Source organism: Mixophyes fleayi, chromosome 4 (assembly GCF_038048845.1).
Source record: "Mixophyes fleayi isolate aMixFle1 chromosome 4, aMixFle1.hap1, whole genome shotgun sequence".
Lineage (NCBI taxonomy): Eukaryota > Metazoa > Chordata > Amphibia > Anura > Limnodynastidae > Mixophyes > Mixophyes fleayi.
The window spans coordinates 336967313-336983376 of record NC_134405.1 but is presented as its reverse complement, the minus strand read 5'-3'; positions in this window follow the sequence as shown (position 1 = coordinate 336983376).

Sequence of the window (16064 nt, the reverse complement as noted above, 5' to 3'; positions counted from 1 at the left end):
TTGTACTTTAAGTTAAGGAATTCTCTTGTACCGTAAAAGACTTTTTATATAATGCCTTGTTTGTGCTTATTTTCAACTCAGTTGTACGGTGTAAAAGCAAAATGGTAGAGCTTTTATGGGTGGATGTGGGGTTATTGGACGTGTTTACGGTTATTAAAAGCTTATTGTGAAAAAGGACCAATTTATCAGTGAAAACTCCAGCGCGGCAATAAGACTGATCTTTTATTTATTGAGCTCACCGTGGCAATGAAATAGGAGATCACCACAATGTAACAAGAAATATCACAAGGGCAGTTGGGTGATACCCAGCTGCCGCAGCGACCCTGGCCCAGAGTGCCAGTTTGTTGACCCGTTGTCTGCTGATGAGCAAGCTCGTGAGTCGGCCGGCTGAATCTCGTATGCGCAGTGGAAATGGAAGCTGAGATGTGGCCTTTCACTTCATTAAAATAAAAGTATATAAATAGATAAAATTGAAAACATACCTCAAAAAGGGCTTTATTCAAGGTATAGGGCATTATAAAAAAAAATATTTCAACAGAAATAGGCTTTGCCGTGCAAGTACAAGGTCACCACAATGCAATGGCCAGTGGTAAATTCAGCGGTGGGATAGGGGGCGTGGCCATGTTATGTTGGAGGTGTGGCAACATCACTATGGGGGTGTGTCCCCAGATGGCTGCCTAGATGGAAAGTGCTAGGATGCTTATTAGGTATCACCCCCCCCCCTCCCAACATTAGCCCTAAAATCAGTACTGTTCCCGGGACAGTTGGGGGGTATGCATATATCGGGCAATGTGACAACAAGATCGCCCTCGGATACACCCGCTTTTTTAAAAATATAATAATTATCAGCATGGTGTCATTACAAGCATGTATACTTTAACATGTTAATTCAATTAATTATCTCAACTGAGTAAATACAATAACATAGATTGGATGACATCAAATCAATAAAACTATTGTACATATGTGTCTGTGTATCTCTTACTACTAATATAAAGGGGATACTTCACACCCTCTAATACATTTATTCAGAGACTTGAGTTTTCTCACATGTAAAATATAAACATATATAAAATCACTAAAAAAAATGTATTTTATTATCTCCATATTACTTTGTTTTCATTCAACAAATGTAAAATTAGTATGAATCAATTAGCCATTAGAGCTGTTAATTACATATTTATACATATAAATATTTTTATATATCTTATTACATGTGCCAAAAAGGGATTCTTATATGTTGCAAGTCAGTACGCAAGCTATGTAACACTGTAACACATTTGGGTGGTATATTTACTAAACTGCGGGTTTGAAAAAGTGGAGATGTTGCCTATAGCAACCAATCAGATTCTAGTTATCATTTTGTAGAATGTACTAAATAAATGATAACTAGTATCTCTTCCTAAGGATAACAAATCAATCATTTTAACTCTAATTTCTTAGTAATAATTTATCTTTCTTATGCTTTTCCTCCTTCAGTAATCATCATCATCATTTATTTATATAGTAAGTAATGGGTCTGTGAACCCTGACACCATCTCAGGAACTGAAGATTTTAAAATGAATAGGACTATTGCCCAGACCCTAGCAAATAAATAGTATTTGCTTGGGAAAAAAAGGTAGATTGTAATATAACCTTGTTTTTATATATATGATTTGTCATGTGTTTGGGATGGGGGTCAATGTTTTAAAATGCAAGAGCAGAATTGGTGGCTTCTAGTGCTACGTTTGGTCCACACTTACTCGGTAGAATGAACGGTCACCTCCAGATTGATAAGTAACGCTAATCGCTTCGGATATTTTTCATCTGGGCAGCTGAGTACGGCAATTCTACCACCGCAATAAACTTATGGTAAACTAAGTTTGACAGTTTTCGCTGTGCTAAGGACAATATTGATAGCAAAACAAGCCTGTATCCTGTTGCCTGTGTATTAAGAGCAGGGGAGATGTGTGTGTAATTTTTTGCAATCCTGATTGATTTTATTTTCTTTTTTTCTTGATTAATAGATCCTCTTCTCTTTTTTTTAGTTGATCTACTTCTTTTGATGGTTACAATGTTCCACTGCACGTTCAGAAGTCTGTGCGGACCGACAGTCCCAGACACCCCTGTGAGACCAGACACGTTACCTATGGATTAGAGCGGATTTAAGGATCCCCATGAAGTAGCTCGCCAGTCACCTCCCACTGAGAGATAAACCCAAATTACAAAGAGAGAATTGTGTTTCTCAAGTTTGATCAAAGGTGGCAGAGGTGCCCGCCCTTACCTCCCGAACCTGGCTCCGTGCCCGACGTCACTAAACTGCAGGTGTGCAAAACACTGTTATTCCAGTGGAAGAACATTGTGATGTTTAGAAATAAGCAGAATGTAATTGATATGTTTGGAGGTTATAAGGACCACCAGCGGATCATGTGTTGCCAGATTGCTGCGGTGCAGGGCGTCTAAGGGCATAGGATCAAACCTGAACTACCTTTTATTTATCCGATGCTCTGAAAGCTCTGGTAGAATCATAGCACGAATACTGAACAACTAGTGATACATTTGTTTGAACTTATATTTCAATGTGCATGAATCAAATGCAATATTTGTCTTTCTTTTGTATGATATGTAACATGCGAGTGGATGGATCTCTTTATTGTTGACTACAGATAAATGCAAAGGATTATTTGGGCGCAGCTTGTATGGGTTTCCTTTGCTTGCCCCTGATGTGGGTATGTGTTTGCATGCCATTGGTTGGGAAATTAGATTATAGACTCCACTTGGACAAGTGCTAATTTGCCTGAATTATATTCTCTGATTGTAAAGTGGTACAGATTTTATGTGGCTCTATTCAAATAATGGAAAATAAAAATGAAGCACTTGTAGAGGATGCGAGAGAAGCTCATTGTCCAAGGTATCGATAACCTTCCAACCTGCGCCATTTACAATCTCACCTCTGCAGACAGACGATTGATGGCATTGTCACTCAACACATGCAAGGAATGTGTATACTAGGTCTTGATTGATGGATTGCAGTCTTTAGTAAAAAACGGGTGTGCTGTACCTTTAAGTTCAAAGGGTGACTCCTGGGACTCAGGTAATAGCAAGTCCAGACACTAGCCAGGGGTCTGAGCCAGAGAGGTAGTGACACGAAAGCCAGGGGTTAAGTGCCAGAAAGTTTGTCACCATAAATCCAGGGGTCAAAAGATATGAAGGCAGCCAGGAAGGTAAAGTATCCAGACTGTGTTTCACAGAAATAAATATAATAGACTGGCAATTTGCGGTTCACAGGAAGCCGTTTATATAGGCCTGAACCTATGGTAACAAGTGAAGCCATGTAAAAAACAAATTCAATGCTGGTTCTGCTTTTTTTATAATGAATTTTTGGCTGAGGAATTACCATTCAAAAAGACCATGACTTTTAGTTATGACAGAAGCCCAAAATGTTGATTTTTCTGACTAGACACAAGTGTGCCAGTCACATATAAGACCCTGTATGAAATACAAGTGGTACTTTGTGCCCCTTAATTTAAAAAGTAGTCAAATGGTTCACTGTTGTGCAAACTTGCCTACTCTCCTGGAAAGTCCACGAGACTCCCAAATTTTGGGGAGTTCTCCCAGTCTCCCAGAAGAGCAACGCCATTTGGCGTTGGAGCCGAGAGAAAAAATGTGGAAGGGGTGGAGATGGGAAGAGAGATATAATTAAATACATCTGCAAAAGTGGCCCTGGTGGTCAGCTTAGGTTAACAATGTGCCCACCAACCGCCACAGCCGAATGCATTGATGTGGTCTACCCGAACCGCCCTCACTTTCAAATTCAGTTACTATGGGTTCTATTTACGAAGCGGTGAAGAGCCGAAAATCTGGAAAAAGTGCCAGAAAAAGGTTCTTTCACCACATTATCCCATTTAAAAAAGGTTTAACACCGGAGAAATCAGAGATTTCTCCGACCTTGAACATCCATCAGCTGTTTAACACTGTCCCCATAGACCTCTATGGGGACAGAGAACTGAATCACTCAACATCTTAACACCAAAGATCTGGTAAGTCTATATGGATCCTTTTTATTAATTAACAGGTTTTTGCCTTTTCAGCTACTTTTACTAATCAGACACGTGCTGTCCCGACGTGACTTATAAGAGGCTGTCCCGGTGATGACTTTTTACTACTGAAGATTTCAGGTTCTGACCTAGGTTTGCACATGTGCAGAAACCATTTGCGGAAAACAGCGCAGGTAAGAGGAGCAATGCTTTAATGTGGTAATTTGCCTAATGCCGGAGATATTTTAGATATCTTCTGTATTAGGCTGTTCTTAATTGAACATTTGCCTAAACCATGCAGAAAAAGCAGTTCCCGCATTTCTAGGGCTTCATATATACGTCCCATAGAGAGTTACCAGATCGGCCAAGTTAATATTCACATATAAATGATACATGCTACAAGGCTGAAATGCAATTAGTTCACATGACCAGGGCCGGATTAAGGGAATGGAGGCCCCTGGGCTAAGGGGCCCTCCATTCCCCGCGAGGCCCCCAATGTGAGCTGTCCGCCGCCCCCCACCCCCCGCGAGGAACCCCCCAAGCACTTACCTGTCAGTGCAGTCCTCCGTCCCGGCGCGCTGTAAGCTCCTTACTGAGGAGATCTCGCGAGAGTTCATGAACTCTCGCGAGATATCCTCAGTAAGCAGACTACAGCGCGCCGGGACGGAGGACTGCACTGACAGTACTCAGCAGCATCGATCGGGCCGGGGGCGCCCCCGCCCCCGACCGATCAATAATGCTGCTGAGGAGTTTGAAGGGCCCCCTGGATGCCCGAGGCCCCTGGGCTATAGCCCAGTTAGACCTCGGGTTAATCTGGCCCTGCACATGACATCTTGAAGTTTAGCAGCCATGCAGTATATATGTGTCCTATGACCAGAGCCGTAACTTAGAATTCTAGCGCCTGGGGCGAGAAAGACAAATGCCGCCCCCCTAGCCTTCAATTTTAACCAAATGAACCTAAAATATTCCTAAATTGCGCCCCCCTTCAGCGTTGCGCCCTGGGTGGTCGCCCCTATCGCACAGCCCTAGTTACGGTCCTGCCTATGACATCCAGACATGTGTAATCCACGTCTCGATTTATAAGTCGGATCTGAATCTTTCCTTTTTTTTTTTTTTTTTTTAACATGGGCGGGGCTTATCCTAGTTATTGCTGTATTGTTTAAAAATAACAAGTCAAGTTTTGGTATCAAGTCCCTTTCAGGGTTAAATCCGTCGGCCAGCGATGTCTGTAGGGATCTAGGAGTCATGGAAAACTGCACCCAGAGATCGGAGGTCAGAAGTTGACATAAAACACAGCGTCCTGTTACCTGCAGCCAGGAATATCAGCAGAGAAAGCCTGCGGTTGGGTTTGATATTCTACAGAACAGGTTTATTATAAATTACGGTTACACTTCCACTTAGAGCCTATCTCGCGGTGCAGAGTAAGTGTCTCTACGACCATCAGCCCCGGGACAAAGAGGCCTGTGTGTCCACAGCCAAACATAAGGAGGGAGACTCGGTGCCAACATGAATCTACTGGCACGAAGTCAGGGAGCAGAGTTACTGCATGTAACAAGATGGAGATGAACATGTTATATGGAGCGATAGAAGCAGAGTTTACATTATAAGATTTATGTGATACTTGTTTAGGTGTACTTACAGGAGAAGTTATAGGTTAGATGTGTGTGGTGTCTGGGAGGGAAGGAAGTAGCAGTTATCACATGTTTAATGACAATAAACATCTTTAATTTCTCCTTTCATGTGGTCATATTTAATGTTTTCACAGAACTCCGCTGCAATAACATCTTTACTCCAACTTAAAGGGACACTAAACTGAAACTTTACTTATTATAAAAATGATCTATGTTGTGCAGAGCTCTTTCTGCTGTATGAAACATGGGTACTTGAGAGATGCTTTCTATAAAAATGATTACATTCAACTGAGCAAGCTTACTATCCACTGCAGGGTGAATTGGACACAAATGTCACTGATCCATTTAAGCATACTTGCCAACTCTCCCGAAATTCGGTTCAGTCTCCCGGGCTCCCGAGCTCGTTGGCATTTCTCCCGCATCCTGGATTTCACAGAGAATCGCGTCAAATGACGCGATTCTCGGTGATTGACGCCATTTTGGCCCCGCCCCCCGGCGACGTAAATTACGTTTTCGTAGGTGGCGGGACCAAAATGACACGTTTGGCCTCGTCCCGCCCTCCAGTCACGCCCCCTCTCCCGGAAACTTGTTTCCGAGAGTTGGCAAGTATGCATTTAAGTCTATGGATAGTTTGTTGTACCTCAGCTGAGGTACCAGCATGGCAGCTTACATTCATGTTCTGTCTAGTTTGTTCATACAACCATATAATTATATTCATTACCCAGAGGCACTACTAGCTCGAGTCATTAAGGAGAGCAAAGCACAAAAAAAACTTTGCACCTGGGCAAAACCATGTTGCATTTGAGAAGGAGGTAATTGTAAACTGTGGGGACAGATTTATAGTTGGGGTAGGGCATGTCCTAGATCAACTTTACATTTCAGTGTAAAACCTATCAAGTATTTGTGTGCTACATGGCAAAAAAGTCATTATTTTCTTTATGTGCAAAATAATAAACTAATTTACACCCCTTGCATTGTAACATGGATTGTCCAGGATTAAATTTACTCTTTTATTTTGCCTTGCTCTCCTTAATGACTCAGGCCCTACAAATGCAAGTATGCTCAGCCACCCATGAGCTTGTAGTACCAAAAGTGCCCCACGGAGGACCCCACCCAATGCTGAGGAGGGCTTTTAGAAAATGGAGGAGAGGGGACGTTTCTCTTTTTGTTTTCCAGCAGTAGAGTGGGGTTTGAGCTATCTGACCTGTCAAAATGACATCCGCTCTCTATGTGCAGAGCGCTGCTGGGTACAGGGCCGAATCTGTAGGTTTCCCATCTGACATATTGCGGGTTCAGTTCGGGCGGTGTTGGCGTGCGCTTTACTGCACCTTAGTAAATGATCCCCTTGTAGGACGGAAATGAGGACGACTGTTTGTAGTGGGTAATATCAGATATGAGAGAGGACGGTATAAATATAGCTGTACAGGGGCAATGCTCAGCTTCTCTCCCTGGTTATATCCCCGGGGGTTCTGCTGCTGTATGAGGTGGAGGCGGCCGCTGACCACGTACCACAAGTATCTGCTGAGCTCACCAGAGCCTGAGAAACCCAAACAGAGAGTGACCGCAGCAAGCGCCACTAAGTGTGTACTACTGAGATGGACTATTCGAGTGCATGTTCTACACAGTGCGATGACAGTGTCATTCCACTGCACAATATACACAGTGTGGGGACAGTGTCATTCCACTGCACAATATACACAGTGTGGGGACAGTGTCATTCCACTGCACAATATACACAGTGTGGGGACAGTGTCATTCCAATGCACGATATACACAGTCAGTGTGGGGACAGTGTCATTCCAATGCACAATATACACAGTGTGGGGACAGTGTCATTCCAATGCATGATATACACAGTGTGGGGACAGTGTCATTCCAATGCATGATATACACAGTGTGGGGACAGTGTCATTCCAATGCACGATATACACAGTGTGGGGACAGTGTCATTCCAATGCACGATATACACAGTGTGGGGACAGTGTCATTCCACTGCACGATATACACAGTGCGATGACAGTGTCATTCCACTGCACAATATACACAGTGTGGGGACAGTGTCATTCCACTGCACAATATACACAGTGCGGGGACAGTGTCATTCCAATGCACGATATACACAGTGTGGGGACAGTGTCATTCCAATGCACGATATACACAGTGTGGGGACAGTGTCATTCCAATGCACAATATACACAGTGTGGGGACAGTGTCATTCCAATGCACGATATACACAGTGTGGGGACAGTGTCATTCCAATGCACGATATACACAGTGCGATGACAGTGTCATTCCACTGCACAATATACACAGTGTGGGGACAGTGTCATTCCAATGCACGATATACACAGTGTGGGGACAGTGTCATTCCAATGCACGATATACACAGTGTGGGGACAGTGTCATTCCACTGCACAATATACACAGTGTGGGGACAGTGTCATTCCAATGCACGATATACACAGTGTGGGGACAGTGTCATTCCACTGCACAATATACACAGTGTGGGGACAGTGTCATTCCAATGCACGATATACACAGTGCGGGGACAGTGTCATTCCAATGCACGATATATACAGTGTGGGGACAGTGTCATTCCACTGCACAATATACACAGTGTGGGGACAGTGTCATTCCAATGCACGATATACACAGTGCGGGGACAGTGTCATTCCAATGCACGATATATACAGTGTGGGGACAGTGTCATTCCACTGCACAATATACACAGTGCGATGACAGTGTCATTCCAATGCACGATATACACAGTGCGGGGACAGTGTCATTCCAATGCACGATATACACAGTGCGGGGACAGTGTTATTCTAGTGCACGTTCTATACAGTGCGATGACAGTGTCATTCCACTGCACAATATACACAGTGCGGGGACAGTGTCATTCTAGTGCATGTTCTATACAGTGCGATGACAGTGTCATTCCAGGACAGGTTCTACACAGCGCGGGGACAGTGTCATTCCCGTGCATGTTCTATACAGTGCGGGGACAGTGTCATTCCAGTACAGGTTCTACACAGCGCGGGGACAGTGTCATTCCAGTGCATGTTCTATACAGTGCGGGGACAGTGTCATTCCAGTACAGGTTCTACACAGCGCGGGGACAGTGTCATTCCCGTGCATGTTCTATACAGTGCGGGGACAGTGTCATTCCAGTACAGGTTCTACACAGCGCGGGGACAGTGTCATTCCAGTGCATGTTCTATACAGTGCTGGAACAGTGTCATTCCAGTGCATGTTCTATACAGTGCGGGACAGTGTCATTCCACTGCATGATATACACAGTGCGGGGACAGTGTCATTCTAGTGCATGTTCTATACAGTGCGGGGACAGTGTTTTTCAGTGCTCGATATACACAGTGCGGGGACAGTGTCATTCCAGTGCACGATATACACAGTGCGGGGACAGTGTCATTCCAGTGCACGATATACACAGTGCGGGGACAATGTCATTCCAGTGCACGATATTCACAGTGCGAGGCCAATGCCATTCCAGTGCACGATATACACAGTGCGAGGGCAGTGTTATTCTAGTGCATGATATACACAGTGCGCGGACAGTGTCATTCCAGTGCATGATATACACAGTGCGCGGACAGTGCCATTGCAGTGCACGTTCTACACAGTGCGGGGACAGTGTCATTCCAGTGCAGGTTCTACACAGCTCGGGGACAATGCATTCCAGTGCACGATATACAGAGTGCGAGGACAGTGTCATTCCAGTGCATGTTCTACACAGAGCGGGCACAGTGTCATTCTAGTGCACAATATACACAGTGCGGGGACAGTGTAATTCCAGTGCACGATATACACAGTGCGGGGACAGTGTCATTGAAGTGCACAATATACACAGTGTGGGGACAGTGTCATCCCAGTGCATGTTCTACACAGTGCAGGGACAGTGTCATTCCAGTGCACGATATACACAGTGCGGGGACAGTGTCATTCCAGCGCATGATATACACAGTGCGGGGACAGTGTAATTCCAGTGCATGTTCTATACAGTGTGGGGACAGTGTAATTCCAGTGCACGATATACACAGTGCGGGCAGTGTAATTCCAGTGCACGATATACACAGTGTGGGGAAAGTGTCATTCCAGTGCACGATATACACAGTGCGGGGACAGTGTAATTCCAGTGCATGTTCTATACAGTGCGGGGACAGTGTAATTCCAGTGCACGATATACACAGTGCGGGGACAGTGGCATTCTTGTGCACGATATACACAGTGCGGGGACAGTGTCATTCCAGTGCACGATATACACAGTGCAGGGACAGTGTCATTCTAGTGCATGTTCTATACAGTGCAGGGACAGTGTCATTTCAGTGCACGATATACACAGTGTGGGGACAGTGTTATTCCAGTGCACGATATACACAGTGCGGGGACAGTGTCATTTCGGTGCACGATATACACAGTGCGGGGACAGTGTAATTCCAGTGCACGATATACACAGTGTGGGGACAGTGTCATTCCAATGCACAATATACACAGTGCGAGGACAGTGTCATTCCACTGCACAATATACAAAGTTCGGGGACAGTGTCATTCTAGTGCATGTTCTATACAGTGCGGGGACAGTGTAATTCCAGTGCACGATATACACAGTGCGGGGACAGTGTCATTCTAGTGCATGTTCTATACAGTGCGGGGACAGTGTAATTCCAGTGCACAATATACACAGTGCGGGGACTGTAATTCCAGTGCACGATATACACAGTGCAGGGAAAGTGTCATTTCAGTGCACAATATACACAGTGCGGGGACAGTGTCATTTCAGTGCATGTTCTACACAGTGCAGGGACAGTGTCATTCCAGTGCAATATATACACAGTGCAAGGACAGTGTTATTCCACTGCACGATATACACAGTGCAGGGACAGTGTCCTTCCAGTGCATGTTCTATACAGTGCGGGGACAGTGTCATTCCAGTGCACGATATACACAGTGCGAGGACAATTGTCATTCCAGTGCATGTTCTATACAGTGCGAGGACAGTGTCATTCCAGTGCACAATATACACAGTGCGAGGACAGTGTCAAACCAGTGCATGTTCTATACAGTGCGAGGACAGTGTCATTCCAGTGCACAATATACACAGTGCGAGGACAGTGTCATTCCAGTGCAGGTTCTACACAGCGCGGGGACAGTGTCATTCCAGTGCATGTTCTGTACAGTGCGGGAAGTGTCATTCCAGTGCATGTTCTATACAGTGCGGGGACAGTGTCATTTCAGTGCACGATATACACAGTGCAGGGACAGTGTCATTCCAGTGCACGATATACACAGTGCGGGGACAGTGTCATTCCAGTGCACGATATACACAGTGCGGGGACAGTGTCATTCCAGTGCACGATATACACAGTGCGGGGACAGTGTCATTCCAGTGCACGATATACACAGTGCGGGGACAGTGTTATTCCAGGGCACGATATACACAGTGCGGGGACAGTGTCATTTCAGTGCACGATATACACAGTGCGGGGACAGTGTCATCCCAGTGCATGTTCTACACAGTGCAGGGACAGTGTCATTCCAGTGCACGATATACACAGTGCGGGGACAGTGTCATTCCAGCGCATGATATACACAGTGCGGTGACAGTGTAATTCCAGTGCATGTTCTATACAGTGTGGGGACAGTGTAATTCCAGTGCACGATATACACAGTGCGGGCAGTGTAATTCCAGTGCACGATATACAGTGCGGGGAAAGTGTCATTCCAGTGCACGATATACACAGTGCGGGGACAGTGTAATTCCAGTGCATGTTCTATACAGTGCGGGGACAGTGTAATTCCAGTGCACGATATACACAGTGCGGGGACAGTGGCATTCTTGTGCACAATATACACAGTGCGGGGACAGTGTCATTCCAGTGCATGATATACACAGTGCAGGGACAGTGTCATTCTAGTGCATGTTCTATACAGTGCAGGGACAGTGTCATTTCAGTGCACGATATACACAGTGTGGGGACAGTGTTATTCCAGTGCACGATATACACAGTGCGGGGACAGTGTCATTTCGGTGCACGATATACACAGTGCGGGGACAGTGTAATTCCAGTGCACGATATACACAGTGTGGGGACAGTGTCATTCCACTGCACAATATACAAAGTTCGGGGACAGTGTCATTCTAGTGCATGTTCTATACAGTGCGGGGACAGTGTAATTACAGTGCACGATATACACAGTGCGGGGACAGTGTCATTCTAGTGCATGTTCTATACAGTGCGGGGACAGTGTAATTCCAGTGCACGATATACACAGTGCGGGGACTGTAATTCCAGTGCACGATATACACAGTGCGGGGAAAGTGTCATTTCAGTGCACAATATACACAGTGCGGGGACAGTGTCATTTCAGTGCATGTTCTACACAGTGCATGATATACACAGTGCAAGGACAGTGTTATTCCACTGCACGATATACACAGTGCAGGGACAGTGTCCTTCCAGTGCATGTTCTATACAGTGCGGGGACAGTGTCATTCCAGTGCACGATATACACAGTGCGAGGACAATTGTCATTCCAGTGCATGTTCTATACAGTGCGAGGACAGTGTCATTCCAGTGCACAATATACACAGTGCGAGGACAGTGTCAAACCAGTGCATGTTCTATACAGTGCGAGGACAGTGTCATTCCAGTGCACAATATACACAGTGCGAGGACAGTGTCATTCCAGTGCAGGTTCTACACAGCGCGGGGACAGTGTCATTCCAGTGCATGTTCTATACAGTGCGGGAAGTGTCATTCCAGTGCATGTTCTATACAGTGCGGGGACAGTGTCATTTCAGTGCACGATATACACAGTGCAGGGACAGTGTAATTCCAGTGCACGATATACACAGTGCGGGGACAGTGTCATTCCAGTGCCCGATATACACAGTGCGGGGACAGTGTCATTCCAGTGCACGATATACACAGTGCGGGGACAGTGTCATTCCAGTGCACGATATACACAGTGCGGGGACAGTGTTATTCCAGTGCACAATATACAAAGTGCGGGGACAATGTCATTTCAATGCATGTTCTACACAGTGCAGGGACAGTGTCATTCCAGTGCATGATATACACAGTGCGAGGACAGTGTCATTCCAATGCACGATATACACAGTGCAAGGACAGTGTCATTCCACTGCACAATATACACAGTGCGGGGACAGTGTCATTCCAGTGCACAATATACACAGTGCGGGGACAGTGTCCTTCCAGTGCATGTTTTATACAGTGCGGGGACAGTGTCATTCCAGTGCACGATATACACAGTGCGAGGACAATTGTCATTCTAGTGCATGTTCTATACAGTGCGAGGACAGTGTCATTCCATTGTACAATATACACAGTGCGAGGACAGTGTCATTCCAGTGCAGGTTCTACACAGCGCGGGGACAGTGTCATTCCAGTGCAGGTTCTATACAGTGCGAGGACAGTGTCATTCCAGTACAGGTTCTACACAGCGCGGGGACAGTGTCATTCCAGTGCATGTTCTATACAGTGCGGGAAGTGTCATTCCAGTGCATGTTCTATACAGTGCGGGGACTGTGTCATTCCACTGCACGATACACACAGCGCGGGGACAGTGTCATTCTAGTGCACGATATACACAGTGCGGGGACAGTGTCATTCCAGTGCATCTTCTATACAGTGCGGGAACAGTGTCATCCCAGTGCATTTTCTATACAGTGCGGGGACAGTGTCATTCCAGTGCACGATATTCACAGTGCGAGGACAATGTCATTCCAGTGCACGATATACACAGTGCGAGGGCAGTATTATTCCAGTGCATGATATACACAGAGCGAGGACAGTGTCATTCCAGTGCATGATATACACAGTGCACGGACAGTGTCATTGCAGTGCGGGTTCTACACAGTGCGAGGACAGTGTCATTCCAGTGCAGGTTTTACACAGCTTGCGGACAATGCATTCCAGTGCACGATATACAGAGTGCGAGGACAGTGTCATTCCAGTGCATGCTCTACACAGAGCGGGCACAGTGTCATTCCAGTGCACGATATACACAGTGCAGGGACAGTGTTATTCCAGTGCATGTTCTACAGTGCGAGGACAGTGTCATTCCAGTGCATGATATACACAGTGCGGGGACAGTGTCATTCTAGTGCATGTTCTATACAGTCCGGGGACAGTGTTTTTCAGTGCTCGATATACACAGTGCAGGGACAGTGTCATTCCAGTGCACGATATACACAGTGTGGGGACAGTGTCATTCCAGTGCATGTTCTATACAGTGCGGGAACAGTGTCATTCCAGTGCATGTTCTATACAGTGAGGGGACAGTGTCATTCCAGTGCATAATATTCAGTGTGAGGACAATGTCATTTCAGTGCACGATATACACAGTGCGAGGGCAGTGCATGATATACACAGTGCGAGGACAGTGTCATTCCAGTGCATGATATACACAGTGCAAGGACAGTGTCATTGCAGTGCGCTTTCTACACAGTGCGAGGACAGTGTCATTCCAGTGCAGGTTCTACACAGAGTGGGCACAGTGTCATTCCAGTGCACGATATACACAGTGCAGGGACAGTGTTATTCCACAGCATACAGTGCAATCAGCCATTCTGTATTTAGACATTATAAAATCTGGAATGAAAGAGCAACTGGGATTGTACATTGTACAAGGCCGTCAACAAAATTGCACCAATATACATCTCCTCACTTGTTTCAAAATATCTCCCAACTCGATACCTCCGTTCTGCACAAGATATTCCTTTCTCTTCCACTCTCATCACATCCTCCCATTCTCGGTTACAGGACTTTATTTGGACTGCACCCACTTTGTGGAATTCCCTCCCTCGCACAGTAAGACTTCCTCTAGTTTTCGAACCTTCAAGAGTTCTCTGAAAACCCACCTCTTCAGGCAAGCTTATAATATTCCTCTACCATCCTCTTAATCTCCCCAGGTTACTTTATTACCACCCTCTACACAGCTAACACAAGACAGCAACCCTTACCTTTACATTCTAGCTGGTCCATTGTGCAATATGATGTAGCACATGCCCTTGTGTTTCTAACTCCCATTGTCCTATAGATTGTAAGCTTGCGAGCAGGGTTCTCTTACCTCTCTGTCTGTATGTATTACCCAGTATTGTCTTATCAATGTTTGTTCCCAATTGTAAAGCGCTACGGAATTTGCTGGCGCTATATAAATAAATGATGATGATGATGATACAGTGGTGTTATATGAAGCTGACCCTGGACACTCCGTAAGTTATAGCTCCCAATATGTGCTCTAGGCTGGTTGGGACACTACGTGGGGGGCTCATGGTCATTCTGGGGCTGTGATCCATCTTTTCCGAAGTGCTCAGCTGCCCTAATATCTCCTGCAAACACCTCTACCTAGAAACGCGGCACCTCTTCTCCGTGCTCAGGCCGCGCCTCCCAACATACATAGATTGTGTGCCGAAAACTTTACTGTACCAGTAAATACAATCTTCTAGTAAGACACCACAGTCCAATATCAATTTGGGGGCGTCTGTTCTCTTCAAGAAAACAAAATAAAAGCCTCCCCAGCTTTGATCTCCTCGCTGTAGGTGGCTACAGGTGTCTTGTTGACGTTAGAAAGCAAAGCATTAAATACAAGCAGGGAAATATGCTGTAATCTGCCAGTTTCAGGCCCCAAGCGTTGTGGATCAACTGTGTGGTTTTTAATGCAGGCTGGGTATTTAATGTTCTCCTTCTCAGATGCTATTTTTGCAGGCATAAATATTCTTTTTTTTTTTTTTTTATATCCGAGTGACAGTTTTGGATTAAATTGAACGTATCCGTGCCAGTGCGTGATGCTTTCCTGATCTGTCCCGCTCCGGTTCTGCATAAACACATTTAGGGAGATTTACAAAGGCACGAGCGGATTTAAAGGCTTTTTAAAATGACATTTGCATCCTCCTCATCACAGAGCTTTATTTTTGGGTGCCAAAAAAAAGATCATGGTGGTAGATTTATTAAACCTTTCTGAAAGTAAAAGTGGAGCTGTTGGCCATAACAACCAACCAATCACATTCCAGCGATCATCTTCTATAATGTACTAGATAAACGATAACTAGAATCTGATTGGTTGGTATAGGCAACACCTCCACTTTTACTTTTTAGGTTTAGTAAACCTACACCCTCTGGTGTTATTACAAGCGTTGTAGTATAAAGGACAATAGCTGTACAATACATATTACAGTGGACCTTTCAGCTAGGCACCGTGGAGGCAGCCATATTGTGGATGGAATCTAGCCACATCACATAGACATGCCTCACTAAAGCTCTAACTTCCCGATTCCGACCAGGACTTCTGTCCCCACTGCCAGAATTCTGGTGACTATTTGTAGGATGATTATCTGTTCTCCTGTTGTCTCCATGACAACATGCAAATGAGATT